This window comes from Bos taurus, chromosome 5, assembly GCF_002263795.3.
Source record: "Bos taurus isolate L1 Dominette 01449 registration number 42190680 breed Hereford chromosome 5, ARS-UCD2.0, whole genome shotgun sequence".
NCBI lineage: Eukaryota > Metazoa > Chordata > Mammalia > Artiodactyla > Bovidae > Bos > Bos taurus.
The window spans coordinates 91,857,990-91,879,988 of record NC_037332.1 but is presented as its reverse complement, the minus strand read 5'-3'; the positions used below and the strand labels follow the sequence as shown (position 1 = coordinate 91,879,988).

The window sequence follows — 21,999 nt, the reverse complement described above, 5'->3', positions numbered from 1 at the left end:
AAAACATTGTATATACTGCTTCCTGGATTCATAGAAAAACAGAGGCAAGTTTATTTAGTAATCTCTGCTGTGGGCATGAGTGGTTACTCATGTACAATAAATTTGCTCTTCCAGATATAGCCAATGTTTGTATGAAACCACTAAGATTAACTGACTAGTATGTATCTACATAGTCCTCAAGTGACCAGAATTAAAAATTAATACAGAGATTATGAATTTTAAAATCTTCAGCAGATTTTTTTATTTAAAAAGTGAAACCTCAGAAACATATTTTACAAAGTTCACATTTTAGAAATAAAACTATCATTAAAAAAATCTGTTTATACATGCTCATCTTCACCCCATAAGTTTCCAACAAAGAAATACCAATAGTTTGTTTGTTTGTTTGTTTTTAAGTTCTAATGCTATCACAGTGAAAACAATCGTTCCTCACAGGTGACAAATGTGGTGACCCCATACTTAAATGTGAACTCTAGCTACTAACAAGTTTAACTAGCTTGACGTAGTTAAAATTGGTCAGAAAAATCCTGATTGTCTCATGTCAAACAAAATGTATATTCATTAACTAGCCTTTAGAGCAGATTGATTAACTGGAACTGCAGAGGCTTAGCTCATTCTTAATGGTGTGAACAATGGTGTTACTTGTTTCTATGTACTATTATTATATGTAAAAATGTTATGTATTTCAGAAGCAGAACAACTTTATGGTTCTAAAAAGAGGCTGGGGAAGTAAATATAACAGAATTTTATTCCTAATATAAGCAATCAAAAACTTTCACTTATTCTGCAACTGTTATACACCAGTGTCTTCTTTAATTCCCCAGGGCTGGAGGTGGAGAATATTTGGTTGAAAGGAACATATGTTCCTGATGAAGCATGAGTTTTCTCAGTACCAAGTCCTAAATCTACCACAATCACAATGAACTGCTGCCTGACATTTAGAGAAGCATTTCATTTCCAGAAGGTGGCGTGCTAGAATAGTTAGAAACGGGTTTGCTTCTGTTTGAAACTAAACAGAGACGCATTAAATTACTATTCAAGTTAACTGAAAATCTGGAAACACAGAGTGGCTATTCAAACCAAAAAAAGAAAAAAGTCCCGCTGTCCTCTTGGTGATAGCATTTAAAAATTCAAATATTTGTGTCCATGATCTAACTTATTTTCTTGGGAAAAATAGCAACATGACAGTTTAGATATTGCAGCATTTAAACAAAATGAAAGAACAAACATTGAAAGAACAAACATTACAAAACAGAGTTACAAATACAGAGAAAAAACAAGTTGTTGCCAAAGGAGAGGTGGAGCTGGAGGAGAAAATAAATTGGTGAGAAAAATCAAGAGGTAAATGAGTCACAAGTATGAAATGAACAAGGTGGAGAATATAGTCAATAACTATGAGATACTTATGTATGGTGATGCTAACTAGACTTACTGTGGTGATCAGTTTGAAATGTATAGAAGTATCAAATTACTGTGTTGTGTAACAGGAACTACGGAGAAGGCAATGGCACCCCGCTCCAGTACTCTTGCCTGGAAAATCCCATGGATGGAGGAGCCTGGTAGGCTGCAGTCCATGGGGTCGCTAGGAGTCTGAGGAGTCTGAGAGACAGGACTGAGAGACTTCACTTTCACTTTTCACTTTCATGCATTGGAGAAGGAAATGGAAACCCACTCCAGTGTTCTTGCCTGGAGAATCCCAGGGATGGGGGAGCCTGGTGGGCTGCCGTCTCTGGGGTCGCACAGAGTCGGACACAACTTTAGCGACTTAGCAGCAGTAGCAGTAGCAACAGGAACTAACATAGCTTTATAGGTCAAGTATACTTTAAAAACAAAACAAATTCATAGAAAAAGAGATCAGATTTGTGGTTACCAGAGACAGGGGATGGGGAAGGGGGAACTCAATAAAGGCGGTCCAAAGGTACAACTTCCCAGTTATAAGATAGGTGAGTACTGGGGATCTGGCGTACAGCATGACTGATAATAATTAACACTGCTGTACATTATATGTCAAAGTGGTTAAAAGAGTGAATCCTAAGAGTTCTCATCACAAGAAAAAATTTTGTCTATTTCTTCAAATTTGTATATAAATGAGATGACAGATGTGCACTGAACTTGTGATAACCATTTCATGATGAACATAAGTCAAATCATTATGCTGCGTATCTTAGACTTATATGGGGCTATAGGCTACTCGTATCTCAATAAAACTGGAAAAAATAGACATAAAATATAACAGACAATGTTAGAAAACTTTGTCAGTTTTACATAAAAGTATACCAATTCTGTTTTGACTTTTAATAAAGTTCATTTGTAAGTATATTTGAATAATATTTGATGCCATACAATTATGTTATATAAAAATATATACAAAATTATACAATTATGGAAAATTTTGATTTCTTATTGATTACTTAAAATGTACTTGAGATTACAAAATCTTTGGCCTGTAATAAGCATACAGAGAAGCTGAAAGAGAGTGAAAAAATTATAAAAGACATTAAAAAAGATTTCTTCAGGAAAGGTTAATTCTTGAGTTTTCTAAACAGAGTTTTTAGAAATCATTGCCCTGTGAGAATGTATGTGGCACCAAAGAAGTAATAAAGTTTGACTATAGTAAACTGATCCCTTTTCTCTTCAAAGACAATTTGAGAACATTGTGATCTTGCCAGAGATTATAAATATTTTTAGCAGTTTTATTTATTTCTATCAGCAATAAGAATTTATTCAGTGATCAAAGGAAAACTATGTTTAGAATGTCAAAGACCATTAAAAATGTCATCTAATAAGTTTTCTGTAAGAGTTGGAAGTTTTAGTCATAATCATTTGTATCCTAAGAGCTATATGTCTATTTGAGTATTGTTGTTTGCCAGTTGTTATAATAAGCCACAAATGGATCTCTAACATAGCTGTATGTGACCATAATATAGACTGACTAGAAAACATATTTTAAATACATCATGTAAAATATATTTAGTACATCACTTAATATCACAATGCATTATAGAAGTATACACACCACAGTCATTTGTAAAGATTTGGGAGGATGTCTGCAAATTAAATCAGTAATTTATCTTAAGGAAAAAGATAGAGGGTACCCAAATTACATGTGATATTTGGCAATATTAACATCTTTACTAGGACTTCCCTGGTTGTCTACTGGTTAAGAATCTGCCTTCCAATGCAGGGGGTGTGGGTTCAACCCTGGTTGGGGAACTAAGATCTCACATGCCATGAAGCACAGACAAAAAAGTAAATATATATATTATATATTTATATATATAATATATAAATATATATTTTATATATATATATAAAACTCTACTAATAATCCATCTCTGTGGGTTCAACCCTGGTTGGGGAACTAAGATCTCACATGCCATGAAGCACAGACAAAAAAGTAAATATATATGTTATATATTTATATATATAATACATAAATATATATTATATATTTATATATATAAAACTCTACTAATAATCCATCTCTGAATATGATAAACTCTACTTTGCCTTAAAATAGAGTTGTTCCCAGAAAACGGATGCAAGAAACATTCAGATAGGTTCTATACAGGAACCTTGGGGCTGCTGCACTGGGATGACCCAGAGGGATGGTATGGGGAGGGAAGTGGGAGGGGGGTTCAGGATTGGGAACACGTGTACACCCATGGCAGATTCATGTTGATGTATGGCAAAACCAATACAATATTGTAAAGTAAAAAAATAAAATAAAATAAATAAAAGTTTAAAATACAAAAAAATAAAAAAGACTATGAGACGCAACTCATTCAAATATTAACATTTGGAATTAAGTGTACCAAATAGTAGACTCAAAGTTTTCAGACAAATATGGACACAGTTCAGTTCAGTTCAGTCACTCAGTCATGTCTGACTTTTTGCGACCCCATGAATCGCAGCACGCCAGGCCTCCCTGTCCATCACCAACTCCCAGAGTTCACTCAGACTCACATCCATTGAGTCAGTGATGCCATCCAGCCATCTCATCCTCTGTCGTCCCCTTCTCCGCCTGCCCCCAGTCCCTCCCACCATCAGAGTCTTTTCCAATGAGTCAACTCTTCACATGAGGTGGCCAAAGTACTGGAGTTTCAGCTTTAGCATCATTCCTTCCAAAGAAATCCCAGGGCTGATCACCTTCAGAATGGATTGGTTGGATCTCCTTGCTGTCCAAGGGACTCTCAAGAGTCTTCTCCAACACCACAGTTCAAAAGCATCAATTCTTCAGCGCTCAGCTTTCTTCACAGTCCAACTCTCACATCCATACATGACCACAGGAAAAACCATAGCCTTGACTAGATGGACCTTTGTTGGCAAAGTAATGTCTCTGCTTTTTAATATGCTGTCTAGGTTGGTCGTAACTTTTCTTCCAAGGATTGAGCGTCTTTTAATTTCATGGCTGCATTCACTATCTGCAGTAATTTTGGAGTCCCAAAAAATAAACTCTGTCACTGTTTCCACTGTTTTCCCATCTATTTGCCATGAAGTGACAGGACCGGATGCCATGATCTTAGTTTTCTATATGTTGAACTTTAAAGCCAACTTTTCCACTCTCCTCTTTCACTTTCATCAAGCGGCTCTTTAGTTCTTCTTCACTTTCTGCCATAAGGCTGGTAATCCTTTGCATATCTGAGGTTATTGATATTTATCCCGGCAATCTTGATTCCAGCTTGTGCTTCATCCAATCCAGCATTTCTCATGATGTACTCTGCATATAAGTTAAATAAGCAGGGTGACAATATACAGCCTTGACATAACTCCTTTTCCTATTTGGAGCCAGTCTGTTGTTCCATGTCCAGTTCTAACTGTTTAACAGTTTAACATACAGTGTGTACATTTATAAAGTGATGACATTAATTATATTAAAGAGTTATACTAAGAGTTAGGATCTTAAATACTCTTAAGTTGTATCATTTCTAGAGTTTTTTTTTTCAAAAATTATTTTATTTGATCCTCAAACAACTGTAGAAGATTGATATGAAATGCATTATTCTTACTCTATCTTTAAAGAAAGGCAAATCAACCAAGATAAAATGTCAAAAAAAAGTAAGTAAAAATTAACCTGATATGGCATTTTCAATTCTGGCTACCATAATGTCCATCAGAATCACAATTCTGCTGCAAGTAACTATGAAACTGGACAAAATTGGAATACAGAGAACTCAGGGCTATGATCATTGAAGGAAAGAAAATAATATATAAAATGAGGTCTACATTCATCCTGGCTTTTTGCTGGGGATCACTTTCCAATTTAAGAAGTAGAGCCAAACACAGAACAATAATCTCCTTGAATAGAAGAAATAAAGATTGGAATTCTGGGCCACGGAGGTAGCTGTTATTTTCAGGGAAAGGGTACCAGAGAGAAGGTAGCTGGACAGAGAACTTCACAAATCTGAGTAAGTGTCCTCTTGAGTTTCTGTGCAAATTCTAAGCTGTTTGTACATGGAGAAGAGATTCCTAACAGACTGCTATTGTAGAGCTATAAACCCAACTGAGATTGGGCCTGGAAGTGATAGGATACATTGTGGATCTCATCAGCCTGAGGGGAGAGACTGTCAAACATGCCAGAAATTCAGATGAAACTCCAGAACTGCCAGTGCTTAGGAGCAGAGCTGGTCCATTTCATCAAACTGTATACTTAATACCTACACGTTTCACTGTATTTAAATTATGTCTCAAAAATTATATTAAATAATGTAATATAGAAAGATATGACAATTTTTAAAGTTTCTAAGAAGTTTCATGGGTTGGAAGAGGAATTTCCTGCATTACTGTATTAATTCTGGTTTCAGAAGGTAACAGAATGAATAAAGGAAAAAATGTAACTAAAAAAAATTCTCTTTCATGAATGCATGAAGTTAGTAGAAACAATACAATAAAATACAGGAAGGCCCAGAAGCAGGATCAAGATCTGTTAACAGTGACTTCTTATAATTAACGTTTTGGTGCCTATTATGTTCAGAAAGCAAGAGGATGATAATAAAACACAGACTCTATAATAAAGAAGGAGAGTAAATATACATATATACCCATTATTATACAAGGCAGAGAGTAGTAAGTGCCTCCAAAATTGATGATATGGGAGCAATGCAATTTCAGAAGAACAAGAGAGAAGGATTTTATTTAGAAGTTGTTATTTAGTTGCTCAGTTGTGTCTGACTCTGTGATGCCATGGACTGCAGTATACCAGGCTTCCCTGTCCTTCACTATCTCCCGGAGTTTGCTCAAATTCATGTCCACTGAGTTGGTGTTGCCATCCAACCATCTCATCCGTCAGGTCCCCCTCTCCACCTATGCTCAATCTTTCCTAGCGTTAGGGTCTTTTCTAATGAGTTGGTTCTTCACATCAGGTGGCCAAAGTATTGGAGCTTCAGTTTCAGCTTCAGTTCTTCCAATGAATATTCTGGGTTTATTTTTAGGATTGACTGGTTTGATCTTCTTGCTGTCCAAAGGATTGTCAAGAGTCTTCTTCAAATGGGTAAAAATAGACTCATTAAGGAAATTAGCCACCCTGATGTCCATGGCCATTGTCCTCTGTAATTGTAGCACAATGATATCCTCCAAGGCCTGAAAGTATCCACAATATAACTTCAGTTTGATTCTTACTATCTCTTATGTTCAAATTCTAGTTATCTACAATATGCTAAAATACAATCAGTAAGTAAAATTGGCCAAAACCAACTTGACAACTTCAACTAATTTCCTTTCTTTTCAAATAAGAGTTTCAACAAATTTTCTCTTCTGGTCCCCTCTCCCCAGGCTTCACCCCTCAGCTTTGTTCTCACCCTGGCAGCCCCATAAGCCATAAGGCAATGAGAACTCTCTCACACACTCCAAGGAGACAAACCCCAGGAAGAAAGAAAAGTGCATATTAAGCTATTTGGTCTTGGATTAAGAAACACAATTTACTTTAAGTAAAGCAATTTACTTTAATTGACAAATTTGGGAATAGATATGTAATACGTGTTTTTTTCTTTAGTGTAAAGGAATTTTCTCATCATGTCATTATAAGCAGGAAAAAAAGCTGAATTCCTTTTAAAAATCAAGCCACTGTTTTTGTGCACTCTATACATACTCTGAATCTTAACTTTACATTTGATGAGCCAAGATAATTTTTCAATTGTTATTGTTTTCTTATTTTCCAGAATGGATATTAGACTTCATAAAACTCTCATTTCAAGTAGTCCCTATATGGACCATATTTCTCAGCTTTATACCAAACTATGTGAAAAGCTGTAACAGTAACCTTTCATAGAATGTTTATCAGCATTAATTTAATGATTACTGGCATCAGTAGTCAGTGGATGAATTTTTTATTGTAAATATTCTCTGGAGATAATTGTTTGAGAACAATTAAGTTTTTATTCTAAATTTATGGAACATGAAAACTTCATACAATTTTTAATTTAAACATGCACTTGGAAATAGCCAGCTTGGATCTCTGATTCAATTTTTGTAAGTAATGTATTATGAATAAAATTTTAGGAAAAATAATCATTTCAGTCTATGCATAGTGTGGTAGTTAATGTGGTTTTAACATAAACTCTATAACAAAGACTCAAAATACAGCAGTATACACATGATAGTCCATTCTCTCTTGTGTTTTCTCACTCCTCTTTCCAGCTAAGGTAAGAATGATAATGGGCAATTCAGGTTTACCCATTGTCAGCAGAAGGTATCCACGTCCAAGGTGGCCACTCTATTCATCGCTACTTTTCAGGTGTGCATCCTTGTGTGTGTGTGTGTGAAGAAGGAGGAACAGAGAGGAAGGTGTACATGTCATCCTTTTAAGGGTGCAGCTGAAGAGAATCACATATTTCTTTTCACATTTCATTGAGTAGAACTAACTAGTTACTTGCCCAAATCTCATTGAAATGGAGGCTGAGAAAGGTGGCTTTTGGCTGGCTGGCCATTACTATAGGAGGGGAAAAAGACACTGGGACACCACTTGCAGCCTGCCGCCAAAGATCCAGGTGTGCACTTCTTCCCACTGACCTACCGTCCCTCTACACACATGTATTCCCAATATAATACAGTCCCATTCCAAAAAAATGGAAGAGTGAAGTGTTGGAGATATAGTGGCAAGCACAGCTGCCTTCCAAAAAAATGGAAGAATTGGAAAAGAAACAGCTGTCATTTTTCAAAGCAATGATCAAATCCTACTGCACAGGAATTATAAACATTCCCCATTCTGGTGCTAAAATAATTTCCTTGACTAGATCCTGATTATATTATCCAGAAGAAATCTCATTGTCCCTTGTGATTTACAGTTCCTGTTTTCTTTACTTTGAGATGTTGTTCTGTGTTCATTATTTCCATTACCATAATTACTGGTTTGCTTGTGATCATCCTGACTTACATGGACTGTCCTGGTGTCACATCAATATTGAATGAATGAATTCTTTGTTTTAAATGTGTGTCTCTTTCATTCTTGAAAATATCTGAATACCTTATAATTTCCTCCTTAAGAGAGAATTGGACTCTATTCTCTCCTTGCAGACTGTACAAATTTCTGGGTTATGTTCTTCAAGGCCAGCTGGGAGGCTTCAGGAGCTGCTTTAAAGGTCAAGCATACATTGGCTTCTGAAGATCGATACAATCCCTAAAAAACTCAGTATGCTTTTTTTCTACCAACAGTCAGATCCACAGGCAAATAATCATAACCAGAAATCTAATCGAGAAAAGCTTTCCAAGCTTGCAGGCTTTCCTCATATTTTCTGTTTTCTTTGTTCAGAATATTTTGGCTTCCCCTCAATTTAATGATGTCTACTTTGGTGCTCTCTGAAAATATTAGTTGAGGCAAGAAAGCATCACCCTTAATCTAACCTTTGAAACTAGAATGGACCCCAATTAACTGAGAGGTTTTAATGGAGGCACTTGAGGACACCAGAGGTTATTTACCGTGAAAGCTGCTTCTTTAAAATTGCATCTTACAACCAGTCCAAGTACATCTTGTCAGAGAACTGTGCATGGCAAGAAAGAGCTAACACCCATAAACATTCTGAGTTTTTTTTTTTTTAATGTCCTGAGGTTTTCCAAGCAATTTACAGAGGCTGCATGTTCTTTTGGCAAGTAGTCTATCTTTATAAGGATTACAAGTGACAGTTTTGTCAAATGTTTTATGATGATATAAGAAGAATCACTGGCTTTTCAACCTGAAATAGTAGGGTTCTTGCCACCCAGTACCCAACTATTAGACCCATGCCTCATTTTTAAAATTACATTCGAATTCTACTTGTAGCAACCCAATTATGTTTTATTTAAGAATAAGATGTTATTTTTCAAAAGCAAGAGAGAGTCTAAAATCCAGCATTAAAGAAGGCTGAATGCTGAAGTAATGCTTTTGAACTGTGGTTTTGGAGAAGACTCTTGAGAGTACTTGGACTGCAAGATCAAACCAGTCAATCCTAAAGGAACACAATCTTGAATAGTCACTGGAAGGACTGATGTCGAAGCTGAAGCTCCAATCTTTTGGCCACCTGATGTGAAGAACTGACTCATTGGAAACGACCCTGATGCTGGGAAAAACTGAGGGCAAGAGGAGAAGGAGGCGATAGAGGATGAGATGGTTGGATGGCATCACTGATTCAATGGACATGAGTTTGAGCAAACTCTGGGAGATAGTGAAGGACAGGGAAGCCTGGCATGCTGCAGCCCATTGAGCCTCAAGATTCGGACATGACTTAGTGACTGAACACCAACAAAACAGGATAGAACTGTGTGTTTCATAAAATAATTCAGGTGTAGGTGGTTCACTATTGACTGCACACTATACTCTCATTATGTGGCTTCTGTCCCTGGACTCAGGGAAGATATTCAACCTTTGCCATCACATAGCAACTAGAAAGTATTAGAGTACAATATGCTCCATCCTTTTAAAGACAAAACCCAATAATACCAAATATAATACCTGTTTAAATTCTATTATCTGAAACTTAAGACACATTGTTATACCTCTCAATAAGAGAGGTTGAGCAAGGCAGTCTTTCATTATATAGACATGTGACCAGTTGAAACTATTATTAGAAAGAGGTTGACACCAGGTATTGGCAACTCACAGTCTGACATGCTGTTGTGTTCTTCAGAAACAAATCTAAATATTTAAAGCAAGAAAGAAAGATTTAATACAGAGAATAAAGTACTCTCAAAATTAATAGAAGAAAGAGCCAAAGTTGTGGGCTCTGGACTTGAACACAGCACTGTAGAACACAGCCAGGGAGTGAAGCTACCACAGGAATGGCTGAGTACAGACATTCCACTTTAAAAGCAATTCCATAATCAGAAAGCTGGGAACTAGCTGTCATCACTGCTTTTGCAACAGCTGCCTCTCAACATGGGAGGAAGTGGATAACATACACTGAAGTACTGCTTTAGAAACCAAGATCTTGACTGCTAGTAGGGGAAAAAAAAAAAATCTAAAGCAACACAACTATTCTTTGCTTCCACCTTCTAAAGTCTGTGCAAATACATTTTATTGGTAGAGTCTAATTCTCTTCCTGACTCTTTACTGCAAAGGCATAGGGGAAGTGTCACTTTAAGCTTTTCAGAATCTTCAGCCAGAAACACACAGGAAGAAGAAGGTTGGCATGGTGTTTAATGAGCCAATCTATAGCATCATCAGTGTCATTAATCAACAATAGGCACCTCAGCAAAGCAGATATTGTTGAAGTATCATTTTATTCAACTAAATACTCTAAGTGAACTTTTCATCTGTGTTTATGCCTTAGTAATTGAATTATCATTTAAAACAAAATAATTTTATTCACTTCACCAAAATAAGAGTCAAGAAACTCAGTTTGTATGAGATTTGGACACATCAATATCAATTTCTCCCTCCTTTAGACTTTAAACAAATACTATTTTTAAAGGTCTGAAAGTTCTGTCTCTATCGAGACTTCATATTCTATTAACTCACTTTTTTCCTTCTCCCAAACTACAGTGAATGAAAGAATAAACAATTTACTTTTAATATAGTAGCAATACAGCTAGCACTTAATTTCAAAATAACTTGATCAAGATATTTCCCTTTATTTGTCAGTTTCCTGATATTTGAAATAAGAATAGGCAAATAACTTTATCTTATCTGCAACTGCCTTTAATTGTTTTTCAAAGAGGTGCTAACTAGGTTCAGGTCACTCAACTAGAAAATAAGGCAGGGGTAGAAAGTTGTACTGTCCCCTGCATGATAGCAGGGACCTTGCCTGTCTCATTGATCATAGTGGACCCAGAACCAAGTATTGCTAAACACCCACTAGAAAACCTTCTAAGAATTCTTCACTTAATAAGTAAGGCTGTAAAGAATCCGCCTGCAATGCAGGAGACCCCAGTTTGATTCCTGGGTCTGGAAGATCCTCTGGAGAAGTGATAGGCTACCCACTCCAGTACTCCTGGATTTCCTTGTGGCTCAGATGGTAAAGAACCCGCCTGCAATGCCGGAGACCTGGGTTCGATCCCTGGGTTGGGAAGATCCCCTGGAGAAGGGAAAGGCTACCCAACTCCAGTATTCTGGCCTGGAGAATTCCATGGACTATACAGCCCATGGGGTCACAAAGAGTCAGACATGACTGAGCAACTTTCACTTTTAAAACAGTTTATAAAAATAATATTGGAAGATAACGAAGGGTAAGGAAAATGCTGAGCATACACGAAACACACACAACCAGTCTCAAGGTTCTGGATCATAGCTCTTTGTAGTCAATTTTCAAGATGACTATTAAACTTTATCCTACTGGCAAGGTCACCGTTGAAGATTCTTTCTCAGGTCTGAGGCGAGATTGAAGGCTGAATAGCAAGGACATTTACAGAACTTACCTTGTGTGTTCTGTAAATGTGTGTTCTGAAAATTAAGTCATTTTGAACAAAAAGAAATTATCTTTAGAGTGGGGAAAACACATAAAAAATTAATCAGTTATATGTACTTGGACATTGACTTCTTAATCCAACAAGCAGGAAAGTTTTAGGAGGCTATTCACCAAGACACTTAAATCAAGTGTTTCTAACACCTTTCAGGGAGCTTCCCTGATAGCTCAGTTGGTAATGAATCTGCCTGCAAGGTGGGAGACCTGGGCTCACATCCCTGGGTTAGGAAGATCCCCTAGAGAAGGGAAAGGCTACCCACTCCAGTATTCTGGCCTGGACAATTTCATTTAATGTTGTCTCTTATAATGAATAGACAAAACAACTTACAGTAATACTAACAGAATATACACAAAATACACAGAAAAGGAAATAAACTGATCCCATAAAGCTTTCTTTTTTCCCTAAAAGATGTGTAATTTCCATTTTGAAGGCTGATCACTTTGTCTTAAATGCTTTGCCTGTAAAATTATGTTGAAGAGAAGGCTTTACTTGTTTAAGTAGTGGGCACAGAACAAAGTCATGAAAAAATAAACAGTAAAAATGGCATGGTTTTCCATCTGATTTTATTTTGACTTAAAAGTTCTACTCAAAAAGGGTTAGCATTATGTAAAGGAAATAGATGGTGTTGAAGGGCATATTCACAGAGGAAACAAAGCACAAGGTACATCTTGGTACCCTTTTCCTGTTAATAAATAACCAATATCAAACTGTGTTAACCTTAATCTTTCAGTTTTGCCAAGATTAGACTGTCCAAACAGCTGGACTTTTCAAATCAGTCCAGATCTCTTGGCTTTTCCTCCAAAATTCATGTCTACCATAAAAAAGAGATTTATAGGTATAAATATTTCCAATTTTTCAAGGATTTGTTTTCTTAAAAATTAGCAGTATATTTTAGGAGTTACTTTAAAGAGAAAGTAAATGTTGAGTATAAATGTACTGAGTAAAAATCACTACATGTAAAGTGGTTTTGAAGTCTCTCTACCTCTCCAGAGTCCCAAAGTTTAGAATTGCAATCTAGGCTATTATTAAAAAATAAAAATGAAAACATTTCCCTGTATCACCACCCTCTATTTCCACTTAAGCTTCTACTCTGTCTTTAACCTCACACAACCTGTGTTACTCTATAAGGAAAAGAATGCAAGAGGGATGTACAATTTTGTGACTTTCATTCTTCTAAATATCTTTTCATCAGGTTTTCTAATGTGAATGTAATTTTTAATTTTCTGTTGTCTATGCTTCCATTCAAGATATCAATCTTAGAAAAACACTAATATAAAATTAAAAGGATAAAAGAGAAAAGGATGAGGATCCTATAATATATTTTAGTTCCTAAAATTTTCCTCAATAAAGCAAACATACTCCTGACTGGACCTAGTTCCTGGATCCCACTAGATATGTTATGTGTTGACTCCAAATCTCCACACATTGTTCATTTTAAATAGCAATAAACCAAAAAAAAAAAAAAAAAAAAGAAAGAAAGAAAACAACTATCCACATCTGCTTTCTGGCTAACTTTGTAAATATTCTTTTCTATTTCTTTTTCTTTCAAACATGATTAGATAATAAAATTATTTTTAAGTTGGAAATTTACTTTGGATCCTGAGGTTGAATTAAAAAAAGGAACATATTAAATCTTAATTAAAAAAAAACTGGACAGTTAATCTCATAGAATGCTTAGAGTAACATTTTCAAGGGCTCAACTCTGTTTCTGGGAATTGAAACCACCAGTGCCTCCGTCCCCATCCACTCCCACATTCAAATGCAGGATCACATGAGGGGAAATACTTTGAGGGGAAATAGGTTCACCTTATACACTTTTTTTCAAATAAGTACTTTGTTTGCATATTGCTATTTAATGTCTTCTGGCACAAATTCTGTTCAGCACGGAGAAGCTAATTCATTGTTAAGTGTTTGGCTTAACTCCTGTATTCATTATGTAAACTCCTTTTTTTTTTTTTTCCACATAACCCTCCAAGGTTTGATGAAAAATAGATTCCTAAACATGTTCAACCTGTCAAACAGGAATAAAAGGTTCCAGTGGAAGCATAATGCTCCCTTGAAATAGGAGTGTTGTAGCTTGTTTGAGTGTATTTCACTCTTGGACAGAAATGAGATCATGTTTCATTTCAGGAAGATATATGTTTCAGGTAAGAGACTGAAACAAATCAACTTTCTATAGTTAACCGAATACATAGGAGAATATTTGAATTCAAATGTACTGTTAAAGACAAGTAGCTCTTTAACTATATTGTGAAATTAAATGGTAGATGAGTTTCAATTCTGAGTAGGTTTGTAAATATTCTCCAGAAGATATAGATCTTTCCTGAAAAACTGCACCTTGATGATCTCTTCTCTCCCTCTCTCCTTCCCTTTCTCCCTCTCTCCGAATGACCCCATAAATGACGCTGATACAATTTCTTTTGTTTCATCTCTTACCTGCTCAATTTCATGTCTGTCAAAGTCTTGAGCCAATTTCGGTCACGTCTGCTGGTAGATTCCTTCCTTGTGCACGTTTTCTTCAGTGTATTGAATCAGTGTCTGTGGTCTATAGACTGTGTGCTGATGATGACAGCGTAAAGAAACTCTTAATGAGGGGTGGATATTCTTAACATGTGGGCTCCAAATTAACAAGAGTTCCTGCTGCAGGAAGCAGCTGTTTTGTTTCTGTTCTGTCACTCCATGCTGGCTCCTACCCTGTTCTATTTATGTATTGGTAGTTCACTGAAGGCTGATATGAACATGGTATAGTAACAAGTTATTCCCTCACATTCTTATCTGGCAATTATATTTCTGATACTTGAGTCTGATGATAGAAATGATATATCCCACTTAAAAATCATAATATGCATGTGATAGTGTTAAAATGCATTGTCGAATTGCAATATTGTATATCAAATAGCAGAGAGAGGTTCAAGAGCATGTTGCCTACATTATAAATAACATCATCTATGTCATTAATCTGGAGAAAGAAATGATAACCCACTCCAGTATTTCACAGATAGAGGAGCCCGGCAGGCTCTAGTCCACAGGGTAACAAAGAGTCAGACACAACTGAGCACGCACATGCCACACACACATCATTAATAATATCAAGAGCTTGGATTTGAATCAAGGTTTTCTTACTCAGTCTCAGGGGTTCTTTCCATGGCATGTGACTTAACTTCATACATGTGTACCTGCCATTTGTACTATGTAGAAGGCAAGTCTGTGGAATGAGCCATAAGGAAAGAACATCATCTTGACTGATCTGGAAAAAGAATGACATAGCTTCACCCACTTCCTATGGAAAAGGACCATAGTAAGTAGGTGAGTTCACAGATGGAATTAACAAGCTCATATGTTGCCAGGGTGAAACTTCAGTCCCTGGTTTCATGGGTTTTCTGTCTGTCAGAGCTGAGATTCTTTGGTCATAAGGAAGTCTTCTTCAAGGAAGCAAAAAAGCAGTATAATTCTCTTGGAGCTTAGAAAAACTGATGCAATAGTCATTTTCTATCTAGAAAAGTACAGTATTGTATTTCTAACAATTATTACCTTTTTCTTTAAATGTATGATCTGATAAAGTGATACATAGGTAATCATAGCGGAAATGAACCACTAAAATTATTTATGCATAAATCAATTATAACTATCATAAATCAATTATAAGCCATTAGTAATGCAGGAGACTTAAGATATGCAGGTTCAGTCTCTATGTCAGAAAGATCCCCTGGGGAAGGAAATGGCAACCCACTCCAATATTCTTGCCTGGAGAATTCCCATGAACTACAGTCTATGGGCTCACACAGAGTCAGACAACTGAAGCAATGTAGCACACGCATAGCCATTAGCAATAGTCCTTTTATGACGCTTTTCCATTTCAAGTTATTATCATTTATTTTTTTTTGTTGGATGGAATATTTTCAAGAATTATTTAGAGCTGCAGAATAAGCATGATGTGTATCTCTGAAATTCTCTTACACAAAATACTTCTTTTCTTGACAACTTTATTTCATATTTCTAAATGTCTTCCAACTTTATTGTGATTTTTTTTCTTGAGTTATTCAGAAATGCTTTTAAAGTTAAAAATGTGAGTTCTTTTGTAAACTGTCTTTCTTTTAACTAATATTTAACTACTTCAGAGTCAGAAAGATTAGTCTATGTAATACTGGCTTTGAGTTATGTTAAAAGTAGCTGAATATATGGTCAATTCTTTTAACTAATATTTAACTACTTCAGAGTCAGAAAGATTAGTCTATGTAATACTGACTTTGAGTTATGTTAAAAGTAGTTGAATATATGGTCAGTTTTCAAAAGTTATACATGCTTTCTTTAAAAACCTAGCTATCTATATCTGTACTTCTTCCTGGATATTATAAGGAACATTTAAAATTTAGGTAACCCAATCCAAATTTATACAGTCTTGCGGTCTAGTGTTTAATTATATCTATTTTGATCTTCCCTGGTGGCTCAGATGGTAAAGACTCTTCCTGCATGCAGGGGACCCAGGTTTGATCCCTGGGTCGGGAAGATCCCCTGGAGAAGGCAATGGCAATCTACCCCAGTATTCTTGCCTGGAGAATTCCATGGTCAGAGGAGCCTGGTGCACTACATTAGATGGGGTCACAAAGTGTCGTACATGGCTCAGTGACTAACACTAGTGTTTAATTAGATCTATTTTGATCTCTGTATTAGAAATCACTACTATGTATACAACCGTTAGTTTAGAATTATCCATATATTTACTACAATCTATATTCATCATTCCTTTCAGAAAACATGATCTTTTTTTTTTGCTGTATTTCTTGAAAGACATGCATATGTTCCTCATCCGATTTATTTTCCTGATCATACTAGCTTCCTGTTTTGTTGTGATATTTTTGCTTAGGTATCATTCTGATTACTTCTTACAAATGCACAACTTTGAATAGGAGTGATTTAAATATAATAATCTTTTTTCATGAAAAAAATGTATTCCCTTTTTCCCACTTTCTATTTATATAGGAACTCTGCAAGATGTTTACATTCTTTGTGCTTCCATTTCCTCTAAAATGAAGACAATAATAATGCCTACTCAAAAGACTCTCATAAGGCTCATATTTGTATGAGGATTAAAGGGGTTAAAAGTAGAGCATTTAGACTAATACCTAACACATTCTAAGTTAGCATTCTTCAATGTTTGCAAATGTAATTATTAAATTACATTTTTCTTCCTATTCAGCATTTCCCAGAACGTATGCTAAAGGACTATTTTCCAGAAAATATTAATGAGTGTGACTGGAAGAGGTGTGGCCATGTCTGGGTTTTCATCCTCCTCTGAACAGGACATAAAGTTAGGTTTGTGTTTCAGTCTGCACTAACCCTAGTACTTCATCCTCTGTCTACCTCTGACCCCTGTGACCAAGACCCAAGCCTGGTCAATCTAATCCCTGCTTCAAATGTTTAACCTGATGCCATTTGCTATGCAGAAAGTACATGTCTCCAGGAAGCCTCTATCCATATTCCCCATCCTGGAGGAAAAGTTCATTTGCTTAGAAAACACAGAAGCCAATATACTGAGAGAACCAAGGGAGAGAAAGAGAGGCTTAGTTGTGACTGTCCTCAATTCACATCACATTCCCTTCTGTATTGACTTCTGCCACTGTGACCAAGAGTCTTGACCAGAACAAAACTGTGCTTGAAAAGTATCCTGAGTAGTTTCAAAAGCATTGCAAATTCTAGCCCTTTACTGAAATTTTAAAAAAGTGAACTATGCTCTTGTGTGTGCTCAGTCATGTCTGAATCTTTGTGACTCCATGGACTGTATGTAGCCTGCCAGGATCCTCTGTCCATGGGATTCTCCAGGCAAGAATACTGTAATGGGTTGCCAATCCCTACTCCAATACTATGCTATCACAAAAGCCTCTATATACCTCTATAAGAATTTTATTTTAAAATTTTATTTAAAGAAAAAAGCATCCCTACCTTAACATAATAGCATTTCTCAAACATATCTGGACATTTTTTCTGACACCTTCTTGTAACAAATGACAAACCTGAGTCATAGAGAATAAATGTGTGCTTCATAGTAGTTTTGAAACCACTGATACAAGAGTCTCATGATTCCACATTATAGATCTTTACTCCCTATAGAATTTATTTTACAATTGTAATCCATACTTAATGGTGCTAAATTCTTTTTTATTCAAATAATTAACCAGGTGTTCCTGCCCCATCTAATTAGAGACCCAACATTTCCTTCATGTCATCAATTTTAAACTAAAATTGATATATACCAGGTTTTGTTCATGCATTTTCCCTTCTGCTTCCTTTTTGCCTAAGTCTAAATCCATTTAATTTCTACATTGTTTTAATCATTGAATCTTTAAAAGGTGTATTATTTTTCAAATCTCACCAATGATTTTTCTATCTTTTGCTATACTTGTACCAAAAGTACCATAGGATCAGCTTGTCAATTTCCTAATTAAGGGTTTTGAATTAATTTACAAATTCTTCCAAAGTTTATTTATATTTTTAAAATTTTAAACCTTCTCATGTTGAAATATTATGTCTCATTTATACTAAGGAGTTAATATAGTCTTCATACATAAACACATAAGCTATGCATAAAAATACTATTCTCTTTTCTAGCAGTTATATCCTCATTGATCTTATTGCATTAAATAAAATTCCTAAAATAATTTGATATAAGGAATAATTATCCTATTCTTGATTTGAAAGAGAAAGCGTTTAAGTGTTTCTTCATTTAAAAAATTTGGCTGTTAGTGTGTGCAAAGTATTTTTTGCATTTTTAAAGTATGTTCTTTTTATTCATAGTACACCATTTAAAAAATCATGAATGGGTAAAGAAATTAAATCCAAAAAAGTTTTTTCTGCTATGATTTATTAATTATTTATTAGAAGACTCATTCTTGGAAAGATAAAAGGGAAAATCATATAAAATATAAATACAAGATTTAATAGGCTTCCCTGGTGTCTCAGACAGTAAAGAATCTGCCTGCAGTGCAGGAGATTTGGGTTCTATCCCTGGGTTGGAAAGATTACCTGCAGGAGGGCATGGCAACCCACTCCAGTATTCTTGCCTAGAGAATCCCAAGGACAGAGAAGCCTGGTGGGCTACAGTGCATGGGGTTGCAAAGAGTCGGACACGACTGAGAGACTAAGCACAGAAAAATATTAATAAATTGAGTTGGTTACAAAATCCCAGAATTATCTATTAATTGACCTTTTTAAAAATATACACACAACACATTTTCTATATGCATAAATGTCCACATTTATTTTAAGGTCTTTAGAAACTGCAGCAAGATTATCTTGATGCATTTTTGCTTTATGTTCTATTTTCCTATCCTGCTTCATTTTGTGTTTGTGTATTTCTGTGTTTGAGCAACATACTTAGAAAAACTTTTAACCTTTCTCTGATACTTTTTGTTTCTGTTGCAAAAACCACACAACTGAAAATTACATATTTTAAATGTAATATGTTTTGCTTTTTAATGATAATACATTTATTTTTTAATAATAATTTTTTATTCCACATATCTGTACTTCTGTCATTAGAAATACCACTGAACTTACTTGCCTCATTCTAGCTTTCATTCTTAATACATACTTTTCCTATTTTCCTTATTATAGTGAAAATGCTATCAAATTTTTATTGTTCTGGTGGTTTGAAAATTATACACACTGCTCTTCAACTAATAATTCTGTGTGGCACATTACAGTTATATATGTGTACAAATAATTGTACATGAACTTATTATTTCTTAATCATTGGTAAAATGAAAATAGCATATTTTAATCTCCTTTCTTCTTTTAAGGCAGAAAGTTTAGCTTGCCTTTCAGTTTTGAAATAAGTCTATGGTTTCTCACCTAACTTATTAATACCAAATAATTTCTGAGATTTATTTAAATCTCCAAATTTAATCTCTTATTACATTTAAAATTTTGTTTATAATTATTTAGACTAAGTCAACATTAACTGGTCTTTACTATCTACTCTTAGGTCTCTAATCCTGAGTTTTTATTTTGATTAAAATTTTGTCAACTAGTACACCTTTCTCCAGTACTCTTGCCTAGAAAATCTCATGGACCGAGGAGCCTGGTAGGCTGTGGTCCATGGGGTTGCTAAGAGTCGGACACAACTGAGCGACTTCACTTTCACTTTTCACTTTCATGCATTGGGGAATGGCAACCCACTCCAGTATTCTTGCCTGGAGAATCCCAGGGATGGGGGAGCCTGATGGGCTGCCGTCTCTGGGGTCGCACAGAGTCGGACACGACTGAAGCGACTTAGCAGCAGCAGCAGCAGTACACCTTTTCCATTAGAAGTGTATAAAGATTTCTGAGCACTTACATACATGCAAATATATGTTTTAACTATTTTCGCATATAAATGGCAAACTGAATGACATAAAACATAGTTACCCTCAACACTATGTAGCTGCTGTTCCCTTGTTTTAGGACAGCTAGTGTTTAAAGGTGAAGTCTATGCCTGGATGGTTAGATAGCTTCACTAACTCATAACAGACATGAATCTGAGCAAACTCCAGCAGATAGTGAAGCACAAAGGAACACTGTAGGCTCCAGTCCATGGCGTTGGAAAGAGTCAGACATGACTTAGTGACTGAACAACAACAACAATGTCCAGATTAACTTTCTTCCCTCCTTCTCTTCCTTTTCCCCCTCCTCTTCCCCTTGTCCTTTAATAAGTTAAAATATTTTACATATATCCTCAGTTTTTCCTGGTTGTATGTGTGGCATACAAGTATTTAGGTTTGATATGCATATTCAGAGCTTTATTCAATTCAGTTAGATTTTTTTTTTTTTGGCAGTCTTCAATGTTACCTCTATTTCATCTCAATAATATGATGTTAGATATCTTTTCTCTGCCTTTTGCAATTGCAAGGGTACCTCTTATTCATTTCTATCACTAGCTCCTTTTCTTCTGTATTCATAGAGTGGTTCTCAAAGTTTATCTCAAAATTTCATTTTCTTCTTTGTCATTCTGCTTTTAATGAATATTTTAAATGTTTGAATATTTAGTTTCTTTGCATGTCAATAGTTTATTGTTTTGTTTTTAACATATCTCTTTTTTCCATTTTCCTCCATATCTTTCTTCTTCATTTTATTGTTACATTACTTAAAATTTTATTTTTATCTTATTTCATTTAACACATTTCTTAATTTTATAAAAAACAAAAAAGCTTACATTTTTATAAAATTTACTTAGGGATATTATAGCATATGGCTCAGTGGTCAAAAATCAGCCTCCAGTGCAGGAGACGTGGGTTTGATCCCTAGGTTGGGAAAATCTCTTGGTGGAGGAAACGGCTACTCACTTCAGTCCTCTTGCCTAGAGAATACCAGGAATAGAGGAGCCTGGTGGGTGCTTGATCCTTGGGTTGAGAAGATACCCTGGAGGAGGAAATGGCAACCCACTCCAGTATTCTTGCCCAGAGAATCCCAGGGATAGAGGAATCTGGCAGGGTACAGTCCATAGGGTCACAAAGAGTCAGACATGACTGAAGTGACTTAGCATGGCATGGCATTGTAGCATATATTTTTCAAAAATAACTTATCCTCTAGTCTCTGTTAGTCATTTTACTTCTAGCAGAATATTTTCATATCTTCTCTGTCGATGTTTTTCCAGCTACTCATCCTTGAGGAATAAAGATTCTTTGCACTGATTACTCATAAATAATGTTTGTAAAAACTCTCTCTGTTTTCTTGGTTGCTGTTAGAACACGTTTCTCAGATTTTCAACTACAGAAATGGTAAGTGTGAACAGACTTAGTTTAACTACTGGTCTCTGGCAGTCACTTGATTTCTCTAAATTCTGGACTTCATCAATCTTGCTATCACGATTGACTACTTTGAGAAGGTAAGCATTTTTCTAGGTAATTCTAATCAATGTATATATAGTTTTTATACCAGAAGTGGTCTACCTTTGTGCTTTCTTATGACACTCTCTTTGCTCATATTCTCAGATTCAGCAAACCAAATGCTTAGCCACTGTAGACTCTGATTATTTTGTATTACTACAAATTTTAGCCTTAGAAAGCATGTAGAAAGGAGGTTGGTAAAGTGGTCCTGAGTACAGATACTCTTTTTTTGGTCAGTTTGGGAGAGTTGTTCAGACTCTGAATCTCC

At 35.5% G+C, this 21,999-nt stretch overlaps 1 protein-coding gene across 3 annotated transcripts in view; it reads left to right on the top strand.

Moving 5' to 3' along the window:
- The window catches only part of PIK3C2G (phosphatidylinositol-4-phosphate 3-kinase catalytic subunit type 2 gamma), a 669,869-nt gene that overhangs the window by 188,607 nt on the left and 459,263 nt on the right, over window positions 1-21,999 (top strand). The window contains exon 1 of one of the 3 annotated variants that reach the window (XM_010805449.4): window positions 13,911-14,018. The exons of the other annotated variants lie outside the window; for them this stretch is intronic. The gene's annotated coding sequence lies outside the window, so the exon portion shown is untranslated. Of the gene's footprint in view, window positions 1-13,910; window positions 14,019-21,999 lie in introns of those variants that run through there. 3 annotated transcript variants of the gene reach the window in all.